This window comes from Anser brachyrhynchus (assembly GCF_964034855.1).
Source record: "Anser brachyrhynchus genome assembly, chromosome: 1".
Lineage (NCBI taxonomy): Eukaryota > Metazoa > Chordata > Aves > Anseriformes > Anatidae > Anser > Anser brachyrhynchus.
The window spans coordinates 45,556,657-45,570,214 of record NC_137694.1 but is presented as its reverse complement, the minus strand read 5'-3'; the positions used below and the strand labels follow the sequence as shown (position 1 = coordinate 45,570,214).

General features: G+C 44.5%; 1 long non-coding RNA gene across 1 annotated transcript; it reads left to right on the top strand.

Annotated features, from left to right (window-relative positions):
• The first annotated feature begins 111 nt into the window (after positions 1 to 111).
• LOC308196625 lies at positions 112 to 3,995 on the top strand. The gene is made up of 3 exons (XR_013952310.1): positions 112 to 251; positions 865 to 1,027; positions 1,862 to 3,995. It is a non-coding gene; the product is annotated as an uncharacterized lncRNA (long non-coding RNA).
• Positions 3,996 to 13,558: the final 9,563 nt, after the last annotated feature.

Below are 13,558 nucleotides of genomic sequence, written 5' to 3'. Positions count from 1 at the left end.
GCCCGCCCCGCGGGGCCGTGAGGCGGGGAAGCGCGCCCCCGCCGCCCCGGTGCCCTCCTTCCATCCTTCTTTCCCTCCTTCCCTCCTTCCCTCAGCCCCCGCAGCCTCTGGGTTTCGGAGGGAAGGCAGCTCGCCCCGCGGGGTGGTGTCCCCTAGCTCTCTCCGTTAGGACACGCCACCGTCGCCCCACGCGAAGAAGGCGAGAATACGTTTTATTCCATGCGTTTTCAATGGGTTGAGCAATCTGGAAGGTAAGCTGCTAACTGGGATCTCTCGGCAGGCTCGCCAAGGCTGCGTGGTAGGGAAGCCCCGCTACCTGCGTTCCGCTCACGGAAGCGTTGCTCTCGCTCCTCAGCGAACCGCAGGTTCAAGAGTCAAAGTGCACAGGGGTATCGCAGATGGAGCTCCGTTTATCTGATCCACAGGGTAATGCACCAAAACCATCTGGGGGATTTCAAGGCCAGGGATGTTGTGCGGTGGAGATGTGCGCCTGGCTCCGCGGCCAGCAGCACATCCAGGACTAAACCAGCCGACACTACATCTGGCCACTGTGCCATGTGTCAGCAGCCCCCGAGGGGGGACTGAGATGTAAGGATGCCAAAGGTGGCCAAGGTTGGCCTGGCAGCTGGGCAGCTGCACGCCTTGCAGCAGGGCTCGGCTGCTTTGCACAGAGGCTTTCAGGCTTCCCCTGTGCTTTGGCAAAGTGCTCTGCTGGAGGAGATTTCCTGGCATGAGACGGCACCAATTTGAGGATAAAAATCCCAGAGTTTCCTTTTATGGCTCTTTCCTGCTCAGCCTTGCCCTGCTCTAATCTACAGCTGGGTTCGCTGGAAGTGGTCTTTGACGCAAATTCTCTGGGTTCAGCACAGGGCACGCCCTCCTGCCTGAATCTGACCAATTTGGGACCGTTTTTAGCAGGCTTCTTCCCTATGGCAGACCAATGATTGACCAGACACCCGACGGCCAGCCCAGCTCACGGAGCTCATTTATCTCCTTGGGAGTTCTCCACCTGGCAGGCCATTTGCAGGTATTTCTGAGTGCATGTTGGAAGCAGGGGGTGCAGGTGGAAGGCTGGGCTGGCAGAGCTGTTAGGCTGAACTGTGCTGCTGTGAAATCGTGTGTGAGCTGACCTGGCCTCTTGACACCCATCTGGGAGTGTAAGTGTCCCCGAACATACAGAAGCCAGCCACTGTGGTGCAAGCGGCATGTCCTAATCTCACCGGAGCAGGTTAGGGCGTCTGTCCCTGGCCCAATTCCTCTGTAATTACTTACACAATGAGTAACAGCTTCCAGATGGCCTGCTGGGAGAGAACAAGAGAGAAACTTACCCTGTACCCCTACCAATTAGGCTATTGAGCTATTGATTACCTTAGGTGGTTGCCGTAGTGAGGTGGTTGTCCTCATTTGCTGTCAGCTTTTGACCACACGGAAAATGAGAAGCCTTGCCAGCAAAACCTCAGTGAAACCAGCACCTTCCCACACAGTGCAATGAACTGGTGTTGACCAGCATAAATATGCGATTTCAAAAAACATGAGGCACATTCATGTAGACAGGACAGGAGCAGCCTTCTGCCCAGATCCACGTCTCGTACTGCTCAGCGCTTGGTGTTAGTTGCTTGCACTCTTTCAGGTGTTATGTTGCTCAAACCATTCAAACAATAACATGTATTTAAAGTATTAACTGCACAGGATTAATACAGTTTTGATTCTGCTTCTTTATCATTTTTGACATAGTGTAAACACAGCAAGCAATAACATGTATTGGAAAACAAACCGTGTTTCTTAACTGAAACGCAAGCAGTGCTATAAGGAAATACATCACACTCAGTGGTTTCAGGTGGCATCTTTGATTCTTTTATAGGAGTGTTATGCAAATTGTCTTTCAAATGTCATCATGAACGATACGGCAAGCGAGGCTGGATCCTCCCTTTGGGATGTTTCCATCTTAGGAACCAGCAGCAAAGCTGTATGACACCCATGTCCTAAATCACAGCAAGTGGACCTGGAGAACAACGCTAAATATTTTTCGTCTGGATTTTTTTTCACACAAAATCAAATCAGTTCCATGGAACACAGTGGACTTGTGCTGTGTAGCAGAGAACAGCGTGTGTTTGCTTTTTCTCATGCTACAGTAGATATTTAAATGCCTTCCAAACTCACAGAGTGTATCTCATTGTTTTCTTGTAATGCCTGGCCCCATCTCCATGGGCTCTTATGTGCCCCCTCAGCTCACTGTGACTCCGCTCTTGTGACAGCCACTGACATCAGTGGAATTTTGTGTTTAATATTGGGAAGCATGAGATTCACATCCCTCTGGCATCTTCAATTTAAAAAAGCTGTGAACAAACCCCAAACCTCTCTATTTGGTCCAAGCAATTCCTTCCTTTGAGCTGGGAGGGGCTCATTTCCATCACTGGACATGGCTGTGAGGAGTCACTGGAAGTGTCTGTGATGTTGTGAAGGACAGTCCCTCCCAACTGCTTGTCACGTGGATAGGCATGGGTAGGAGATCAGTGAGATGGGTTTCCCTCTATAGACAAGAGACAAGAATGTCAGGCCCTGCACTTGATATACTGCCCACCTGTCTGAACTGACTTGTGGAAATACACTTTGAGGGATTCTTCTGCTCATAGGCACAGGCAAAAGCTCCTGCAAGTGAGGTAGGAGAGCACCGGAGGCTTGGTGATGCTGCTCAGCAGTGCTGTGAGGCTCTTTGCAATTTGCCCTGATAGCCTGGGAGCCCTCTGACTTCCTGTGGTTCCGTTCTCGAGTATGCAGTTTCAGGCTGTGTAGGGCTCAACTGCACCTACAGCAGCAGAGCTGAGTGCAGATGATGTTCACACCAAGCAACAGTCCGGTGTAGTGCAAGGGCTGGGTTAAGAAGTCTGAGCTCTGTTCTCCTCTGCTTATACAGAGATCTGTTTGGAAACTTTCCCAGAGAATGACTTGGTAAGATAAAAAATCATTTCAAAATGAAAGCTGCAAAAAATAATTTTGATAAGAAAAAAATGTTAAGTTTGGCCTTTTCTGGGAACAATGTGTTGTGATTTATTACTTGGAAAAACTCTGTTTATTTTTGTTTGGATAAGTTGCTTAGGAAATGAAAGGCATGGGATCATGCCCTCTGTGTATATACATACATGTATGTAAATGGAAGGTGTTTGCCCATTCTCCGGTAACCATTGAACACCATGACCAAATTTAACAGAGGGGTGGAGGCCTCAGAGGTAGTAACGTGCTACCAGTTTTTATCAAAGTAGATGGGGAGGAAAGAGACATCCTGTAAATGGACTTGTTGAAAGGAAGACTGCAGCGGGAACTGAGCCTCTGTTAGATAACAGTGAAACCATATGAGAGAAAGACCTTAAAAACACCCAACTGCAGGCAAAGCTCCTCATCTTCTTAAGAATGTGCTCCAACCAACACTGAGAGCTGTGGGGATCCAGGTTCCATTTACTCCTCTGTTCATGGAGCTAACTGCTTAATTTTCCTTTAATCATCATTATTAGCAATAACATATCAAATTAGACAGTTTGATTTTTCTCCCAGTGCTTCTAGTCAAAATCTCTCTACAACTACCTGAAGGGCTCTCCAAACTACCTGAAAGAAGGTTGCAACCAGAAGGGTGTTGGTCTCTTTTCTCGGGTGACAAGTGACAGAACACAAGGAAATGGCCTCAAGTTGCACCCGGGAGGGTTTAGATTGGTATATGATGAGGAATTTCTTCCCGGAGAGGGTGGTCAAGCATTGGAACGGGCTGCCCAGGGGAGTGGTGGAGCCCCCATCCCTGGGAGGTATTTAAGAGGTGTGTGGACATGGCACTAAGGGGCATGGTGTAGTGATGGGACTTGGGAGGGTAAGCTGATGGCTGGACTTGAAGGTCTTTTCCAATCTCAGTGATTCTACGATTCTATGAAAACGCACTTATATTTCTGAAAGATTTTTTCCTAACATATTTAATAAAATGCACAGCATTCATTTATCACTTTGAAAAACCTGTTGGGATTTTGGTGTCATGGAAGTTCATTGCTGATGGTAGTTTTACATATCTGAACACCAGTTAGTGTTTGGCTCCACTCTAATCTCTCCTGTTGCTGTGCTTGTCCATGCTGTTGCTTTGAATGGCTGAGCTCGGTACAGCTAGTTACCTGACTGCCATCATCATTGGCCTTGCTTCCCCTGATTTAATGTGACCCTTAGCAAATTTTTCCATGGTGTTATCAGTGGTGTTCTTAGCTGTCTAACTTTTTTTTTTTTTTGGTCAGTTCTTCTTCTGTTAATAGTGTTTGGACATTAAAGAATGACATTGCAAGTAAGTGTATTCAGAAGAGCAGTATCATCATCCACATTCACTGTGAAATTTGGATGAATTCCTTAGGATCAGATAGAGCCATGTGGCACCCGTATTTTGAGCACTGGGGTTTTCTTGCACAGAGATGTCCTGCAATTGTCACCTACTTATTTCTAATCACTCGAGTACATTTCCAGAAATATTTCTGGAAACTTATATCCAGCTAGCAGGATTTCCAATGGTAAAAGCACAGGTTAGTATGTTTGAAAGTTCCTCTTATGTAGACTGTGCACTGTGTGCAATAGCAAGAATGTGATGCAATTTACAAGTGCCTTATGCCTCAAAACACCACCATAAACAAAATATTAAAGGTTAAATATTTCAAGAAGTATAGTTCCCTAATTCTATTTCTCTAGCATTTCCAAACCTATTCCTAAATTTTCAGAGGCTAGGTTTGCAAAAGGAAGATAAAATTAAGACCCTGATTATTGCTACCTGAGTAACAACTTGATTGCTTGATGTGGTTGTCCTCTCATGTTTAGCTTTAGGACACAGAAGAGAGATGGAGTGACTTTCAGAGAAAGAGAGCAACAGAGGCAGGGCATCCCTGCCCATGGCAGGCGGGTTGGAACTAGATGACCTTTAAGGTCCCTTCCAACCCAAGCCATTCTATGATTCCATTCTCAGAGCCAGAGAGCTGCATTAAAGTTACAGAAATAAATCAAGTTCCTATTGACATTTTGAATGAAACCTCCTTGGCTGTTTGTTTTTTTCTATTTTGCATTCAACAGAAATGCGAACGAATGCAATTTGCAAGCAAAATGATTTAAACGTGAATGCTTAATGGTCCTGAGAAGAAACCTTGAGGTTGTGTAACCCCCTAATACCAACGCACCTTTTAAAATCAATAGGCAGTGCCTCAGGATTGAAGGAAGTAGTTAAGTTACCCATGAATGCTGAGTATTTAAATCTGACTGATTTGGAGCCTATAGTTTATTTGCTAGAGAATTCTGCTCTTTAATTTAAAAGAACACATTTCACAATTTATTTGTGGACTGTTCATGCAGTGAGATGTGACATGCATAATTATTTGCTCAAGAGAATAATTACTTTGGGAATAAAATTTTGGTACAGATGTCCCTTCTTTAACTGAAAAGGATAAATAAGTTACATGCTTGAACTTTATTCTCATAGCTTTGGGATCTTTTGTTTATCTAAGGTGTTCAATTTTGCATCAACAGAATTACAATTCAACTAGTTTGCTTACTCGCAGTTAATGTATGAGAAAGGGCTGTCGAAAGTTCACCAGAATGATCAAGGAAAATTGATTTTTTTCTGAGTAGATCTTTTCTGAATTTCCTTGTTTTATTTCTGTTGTTTTCCCTTTTTCCACTACTTGCTATCCAGATGATCTCTGTTCACATGTCCTAGCTGCTGTTATTTTGAGATGTGTTTGCTCTAGGTACACGGTGTAGCTACTGTGGTTGTGCAGCTTGGCTCCCTATGTTTCCTCTCTAACCAGTGCAGAGAGACAGCCTCTTCAGAAAGAAACTGCTTGCTGCTTTGATGTGTTCCCTGGAGGAACTTGTCTCTTCCTCTTATCTGCAGAGGAAGCCTCTGAAAATGAGCCTCCTCACCTTGGCACTTAAGAATACTCTGAAAAATGTTCCCTGCCACTATCCCAATGCCCTGAGTAGCTCTTCTTTTTGATTATTTTGATGTATTCTTCCATTCATACTCAGGAATGTCTTTCACCAGTTCTGGCACGTCCCTTGATATCTACTTCCCATCCTTCTTTGTAATTCCTAGTGCTAAATCCTCGTGCTCCCTCATTCCTTTCATCCCTTCATCTCCTCTCTTTCTCTTAGCCCAAACATTTCTTCTGCCAGAATCCCTTTTTTTTGAACCTCAGTCTTAAGAGGCATTTCCCCCCAAATTGCTGTTTGCTATTCAGTTCATTCCTCCATTTTTAAAGTCTCTCTAAGAGCTGACTGCCTTGCCTCTCTTTAAACCCCTTTTTGATCCTCTCCAGCCCCTCTTCTACTCTCTGTTGAGGCTGCCCATGCAGGAGATCACAGACACATACACTGCTTGCAAATGTTTCAAGGCAGTTACACATATTTGCACCAGCTCTCTATGTTTATCTGATTTGCTTGTCAGACATCCTCAAAGATGTAATCATCACCAAATGCAGATCAGAGAGGAGGTTTTCCCGTGGGTCCAAGGGAAAACAGCTGTCTGCAGCTGTTGGCTTTGATTTAATTCATTTCTTCTGTTTTCCTCCGGAACACGGGACTCATTGCACCTATTTCTGATACTGTCTGGACATTTCAAATAGCAAATCCCTGACATTTTGGAGAGCAGAGATACTGCCAGCATCCTTGGTCTCTCCCAGTATCCTGCTGGGCCACACCATAGTTTTTGTGGTCTCTTGGACTGCAGTCTTAAGGCTGTTGCAGGGTGCTGGTGAGTGAGGTGTGGAGGGCAGAAAGCATGATTTTTGTGGCCAAACTCCATGGGGGTAGGACTTTACCAATCCCAGCACACTGGGACTTTTACAGTGAATGTCTATATTATTGTAGTGTGTTGGTTTTCGGTGTCGGTATGCATTCAAATAGACGATGGGTTTTTTTGAGGAAAATGAGGATTGTGGCCTAAGGCAAGGGGGAAGACACAGTAACTTTAATATCCATTTCTGAAGATGCAAGAAGGAATGGTGCAGATCCAATGCCACAAACCCCACATAGCTTCTGCACATGCAGGTTAATACCCATCGTGTAAATGTCATGTTATAGTGTTAGCAATTCACAAATCATCAAATGCAATGATGTACAAAGAAGCATAGAGGTAGAAAGGGCAGTTTCGGAGGAGCACTTTGGTCGCAGGTGGGTTTAAGGGAATCCATCTTTTCACTCAGCAGGTACTCTGTATCTGTACAGTAGGATTAGCTGATCACCATTTGAAGACAGCTTCTTTCATTTTGCTTCAGAATAGGCACTTGTGGAGCACCTGCAAACTGACCCTATAAGTACTGATGCCATATAATATATGGCACCCTGTAAGTATTGATTGTCTTCCACTGGCTAGGAACACTAGGTCAAATGCAGCTGTCCACACAGCAGAGAGCCGTAGCCGGAGAGATGCACTGCGCCCTTGTGTAAGCAAGCTGCTTACCATTACAAGCAACGAGGACTTAATGTGCCTCAGTGTCATCCTTTTCCTCACTTGGAAGGTGATGCCCATGACAGTTTTCTGTTTCTGAAATGCCAGTCTCCACATGGATATCTTTCACACAGGGATCTATCATTTTAGTGCATGTTACTTGTATCGGTTGCTTTAATGGCTCCTATTTGATTCAGACCTACAAGCAGTATTAGAAGAAGCAGCAGCATCCAAAAGCATATATAAGGTTACTGGAAAAGAAGGGACAGCCCTATTTCTTTCCTTTGAGTTATCAATATGTCTGCAGTCAGAGCATTAATAAAGTTTTGCATTTCTTTCTCCAGAGATGATAATTTTCCAAGCAAAGCAGAGTTGTATCTGCTATATAGTTAAAAGCATACATTTGAGAAGTCTCTGAAAGTCCTACTGCTTTATGATTAGGGATGTTGTCTGGAAGCATAATTGATTATGGTGACAAATCCTTCTTCAGATCATGCGGGATTTTGGAAAACAGGCCAAGAATCTAGCCATGTTTTTTTCTAGCTTGTATAGTCCAATGCTGGAATTTTCTCATGAACATCTATGATTTAGCAGCCAGCACCAATAGCTGATGAAAATCTCCTGACACACTGGAAATGGCAAGAAGGGTTTTGTATCTTGATGTTGTGTAAGTTCTTCCGCTTCTCCAGGCTACTCTCAAATATTTCACCAAGCAATATACACCAAAATCAGAAGGTTTAACTGAGGTACTGCCTTCACTGGTACCTGAGAGCAAAATGAGAGCTGCATGAATATTAGGATAGCTCAAGCTGCAAACAAGAAAAATAAATAAATAAATAAAAATAAATAATTAGCCAAAATGTCAAATCTAAGTACCTAAATTCTGGACTCATCTTGTATGAACCAGGTGTATGCAGAGACATGAAGAATAGCATCATTTGTTTTGTCTGTTATCTTCTATTCAGTGGCAGGAACGTGCTGTTCCTTTCAGTAACAAAATGCTGAGCCTGGCCTTATTTACTCCTGAATGCTATGCACAGCTGACTTTGCAAGTTTGAAGGCAGAAACTATTTGAGAAAGGGTACTTGATCCCATCCTTCTATCAGTTCATGTTTTCCACTCAAGAACACTGGCTTCTCAACATCCTTGTGACATGAGTACTGTTTTCAGCAGGGAAACTGCTGTTCTGGATTATTGATTTATTATTTCTTCAGTGGCCTTTTACAGATAAAGGATCCAATAAAGACATAGCAAAACAAGAGAACAAAAAAAGAGTAAGAAAATTGTATGTGAAAGGTGGCAATTATGTTGAGGGAAGCATTCCCCTGTGTGTACCTGTTTCTAAGAGATCTTTACCATTTTCCATCTTCCCTGGTTTGGAAGGTCAGACTCTACCTTAAAACGTACGGTTGTGATCTCGCCCCACCCAGTTCCTCACCTTACGCTGTAGCTTCAAGCTACCGAACAATGAAGAGGGATGTGGCGTTTGGGGGAAGGAGAAATCTGGCAGCATAGTCAGATTTACTACTAAGCTTTATGCTTTGTTCCTAGACACGCCAAATATCCAGGTTTCAGGTCACTTGTCAGAAATCTGAGCTAGACTGTAATCAGATGTTTAGTACTCCCAGACAGCTAAGACAGCCTGAAATCTAGACTGTCTCTGTCAGATCCAGATGCCCTTCATTCTAGTAGTGAGGGCAAAATACAGGAGACAATTCCCATCCTTTTTGTGAGAAAAGACTCCATCCTCCCTATTCATTTGCCTTTTTGTGTCCCTTGCTTTCTCTGTGGATCCTGCGCCTGTTGTCCGTGTTGCTGTTGCTGTCAACAAGGCTGAAGCCAGTTCTGATGCTGCCATTGTGACAAAGCAGTGGGATAAAGAACAGCAGCACTGTAATCCCTTCCTGTCTCAGGGCCATCTGTATAAATGTTGTCCATGCAGAAATCAGGCCCTTCTTCTTTCCAACACAAATTATACTACACTTTCTTTCCCACCTCAAAAAAATAAAAATAAAATAAAATAAAATAAAATAAATAAAATAAAATAAAATAAAATAAAATAAAATAAAATAAAATAAAAGTGTGACTTCCTACTGAACAGAAATGTTGGAACGGTACTGTTTGGCATGAAACAAAATTGTGCCAGGGATTGTGTTAACGATTAATTGATCTGGATGATCCCTGTGCTCTGGCACTATTCAGTTTACTTCCAGAGAGGGAGCTAGAGCAGCACACCTGCTCCAGATCTGCAGCAGAAACCTGTCTAGCAATAGAGGAGCCACTGACGTAGATGCCTTGAAGGGCTAAGTCATGTTATTGGTGCTCCCTTCCATGAAAGAAGGCTCTAAATTCAGGATATTTCAGGGATGAATGCTTCTCCCCCTACTCAAATAGAAATCTGGGATCTATAGTCCGGCTCCTAGTTCAAAACTCTCTCTGATCTGCAAACCTAAATGTAGGTGAAATTCTCCCCAGGACTCAGCCAGCATTGACCTGGAGTTGCACTATTTACAGGATCTCTGTGCTCCAGGCATATTAGAAAAAATGTGGCCAAACAGTTCCACCAGTTTGCAGAGCAGGATTCCAATATCTTGTCTGCTTTGTTTTTGAAAATGCAAGTGCTTTCGACCATATCCTACATAATCTTGTGGGGTTTTCTTCTGCAAGACAAGGCAAAATGCCAGCTAGAAGCCGAGGAGGAAACTGGCAAAGAAAAAATGTCTTTGTGTTTCAAAGGGCTTTTCATGCTTTCCAGACAAATTAAAAATAAATAAATAAAAATCTGTTTTCATTAGCTGTATAAGTATTCCAAAGACATCATGCACCTGTATAACTTGTAATCAGACCCATGCCAGCCTCCCCCTCACTGAGGATCTCGGAGAGATCCTGTGATGCAGCGGGATTCCAGCCGTGTGGCACACAAACTGTGCACCTCAAGTTGTTCTGTAGGGTGACTCGAAACAAAGAGAAGGACTTCTGGGATCACAAGCAAGGCAGGTAACTCTCACCACTTCAAAACTCCAGTAACTTATTTAGTGTCTTAAATACTGATTGAAGAATCTACCTTTGGGCATTCAAGCTTGGAAGTAGTTTGGCTCAATTCACAGTGTTTCTCTTAATCTGTTTCAACTGAGGGGCATTCAGCAGGGTCAGCTGCAGATACACACATATAATGAGGTCATCTAGACTACACTTCTAAGGCATGATTTGTTTTATTCTAACATGGATTATTTAAACACAAGAATGTGTCTAGATCTCCTCTGAATAAAAAGGAAGCCTAAAGAGACAGACAGGTGCATTGTAAATGTTGCAAACTGTGCAAGAGGAGTTCTGTGAGACCAGCCTGAGTATAAAATACTAATGTATTTTATCCAAATTAGTATTATTAGGCCAAAATGACAGTGCTGATTTAAAAGAACAAACAAACAAACAAACAAACAAAAAAAAACAACCTGGAAAGCATAACACTGACTCAAGGTAAGACACATTTCCAGAGGACAAACATGCTTTTGGGTCTACACAGTGGTTCTTGCACTTGCTGAGTCCAGCAAATAAATTTTGGACAGCAGGACTAAAAAGCCCAGGAATGGAGAAGACAATAGGAATCTTAGACGGGCTCCAGAAGTGCTGATGTATTACTGTCAGGTTGTAGCCCACAGCAAGTGATTGAAGTTAGATCTGCATAGGTGACTACTTTGATAGACACACACGTGCTGTTTTAGAAGTTTCCACTACGTGCCTCTGCAGGTATTACTACCAATAAACCATCACTCTTCAGAAGGCCATCTGCTTGCCGTTAGCATGGCTTTCTGAAGGAGAGACTGTTTGACAGCTGGGCCTGCCATATAATCCCAGGGTGTTGGAGCCGGGGCCTGCCCAAAGGTGGGAGAGTCACATCTCTTCCTGGAAGTGTAAAGGATTAAGGCCTGAGGCACTGCAGTCAGAGAGGAGTTCTTGTAGGCAGGATGTTGTTAATTTAGATGTTGCTCATGCAGAAGCAGACAAGGGATCTTCTGTGTCACTGAACCCTCCCAGCTGAAGTTTCAGCCCTACTGCTGTGGCCACACTGGTTTCGGTACCTGAGCTACTCCCCAGAGGCTCACTCAGATGTCTCTCCAAGCGCTATATTCACAGTGCTGGCTGAACTGCAGTCTATCAGTTCTTCAGGCAGCTCTCACACACATCAGTGGTTGCAGGGCTAGCCAGGCTCATTCTTCTGCAAAGTTGCCAGCCTACAAACATAAAATAACATCTGTAACTTTTTAAAACTTCCCCTACTATCTTTTATTATTGTTGGTGATTTGCCTTTTCTGCAACAGGCAAAGCACACCTGAGCTCTTCCCCCTCATGCTTTCCATGGGTGTTAGAGCTGATTCTTACCCCTGGATGATTTTGGAGCCATCCCAGGAGCATCCCAGGATTATTTTGGAGCATCCCAGGAATTTGCACAACTCTACAAGATGCTATTCGTAACAGAAGAAAGAGATCTTGTGGACTGTTTTTCACAAGCTCACGATATATATATGAGGAGTATATTAGACGAATTTACTAACCATAGCCAGAGAGGTATTTGTACACATAAACAGTGGCATATTGGTGACTAAGCTCTTCTGTGGATCTAGCCCTTTCCACATGCTCACAGCTGCACATTGCCATGGAGGTATTTGGGCTGAAGGCATTAAAGCCAAACTTCTCAAATTCCAGCGCCTAGACATTCTCTTCTGACTCAATGCAAATGCCAGCAGTCCTTATTTATTTGTTTGTTTGTTTGTTTGTTTGTTTATTTATTCCCATAGAATAGCAAGCTCCAAAACCTGTGGTTCTTTGGGAGCAGGTGCTGAAGTGAACACACTCCCCTGCCTGTCCAGATGGCTATCGTGTTGATAGCTTATTGGCTGCCCCTGGGCAGCTTTTCTGGATACACCTGGCAGCGCTTAACCTGTCAGGTCTGTTCAGAGCAGTGGGTCCCCACGTGCACTTCAGCCATGCTCAAGTCCAGCCTGGTGGCTTGCAGAGTAACTGCATGCCTGGCTGGTCAGGGTGGCCTCGAGCTGCCTCTAACAAGCAGGGCAGGCAGGCTAGGGAAAGGCAAACTGCCCAGCCCTGTCAGCTGCCTCACGAGATGACACACACAGCTCGGGGCTGCTCATAACGCATCTGCCCAAACCAAAGCTTCAACCAACTTCCAGTTCACCTCTTATCTTCCTAGCCCACACTCTCTACCTCCGTAATTGCAACCACAGCCAGAAGCTCCCACAGGCCCAGGTACTTCTGTGAGCACAGCAGCATGCAATGATCAGTCCATAGTTATTTGCGAGGCATTAGTTTGCACTTACTTTGCCTGGGATGTTTGTTGGTTTTGTTTTGTTTCTTTGAGCTCTGGACAAAAGTCTACTAAAAGCAGGGCATAGCTGTGCGATGACCAGGTGAGGCCCTGGTCAGGCCTCAGCTGGAGTACTGTGTCCAGTTCTGGGCTCTCGGCTACAAAGACAGGGATCTCCTGGAAAGAGTCCAGCAGAGGGCCACAAAGGTGATACGGGGCCTGGAGCATCTTCCGTATGAGGAAAGGCTGAGAGACCTGGGTCTGTTCGGCCTTGAGAAGAATGAGAGGGGATCTTATCAATGTTTATAAATACCTTAAGTGTGGGAGACAGAGGGATATGGCCAACCTCTTTTCAGTGGTTGTGGGGACAGGATAAGGGGCAATGGCCACAAAATGGATCACAGGAAGTTCTGCACCAACATGCGAACGAACTTCTTCATGGTGAGGGTGACGGAGCACTGGAACAGGCCGCCCAAGGAGGTTGTGGAGTCTCCTTCTCTGGAGACACTCAAGGCCTGTCTGGACGCCTACCTGAGCAACCTGCTGTAGGGAATCTGCTTTGGCAGGGGGGTTGGACGCAATGATCTCTTGAGGTCCCTTCCAACCCCTACAATTCTGTGATTTCATCCCCTGCCATCATTGCTTAGCTGGCAGTTGTGTCCATCTACCTAGAAGCTTCTCCCTGCTTTCATAGAATGGCTTGGGTTAGAAGGGACCTTACAGATCATCTAACCCCAATCCCCCTAAGGACATCTTCCACTGGGTCAGGCTGCCCAAAGCCC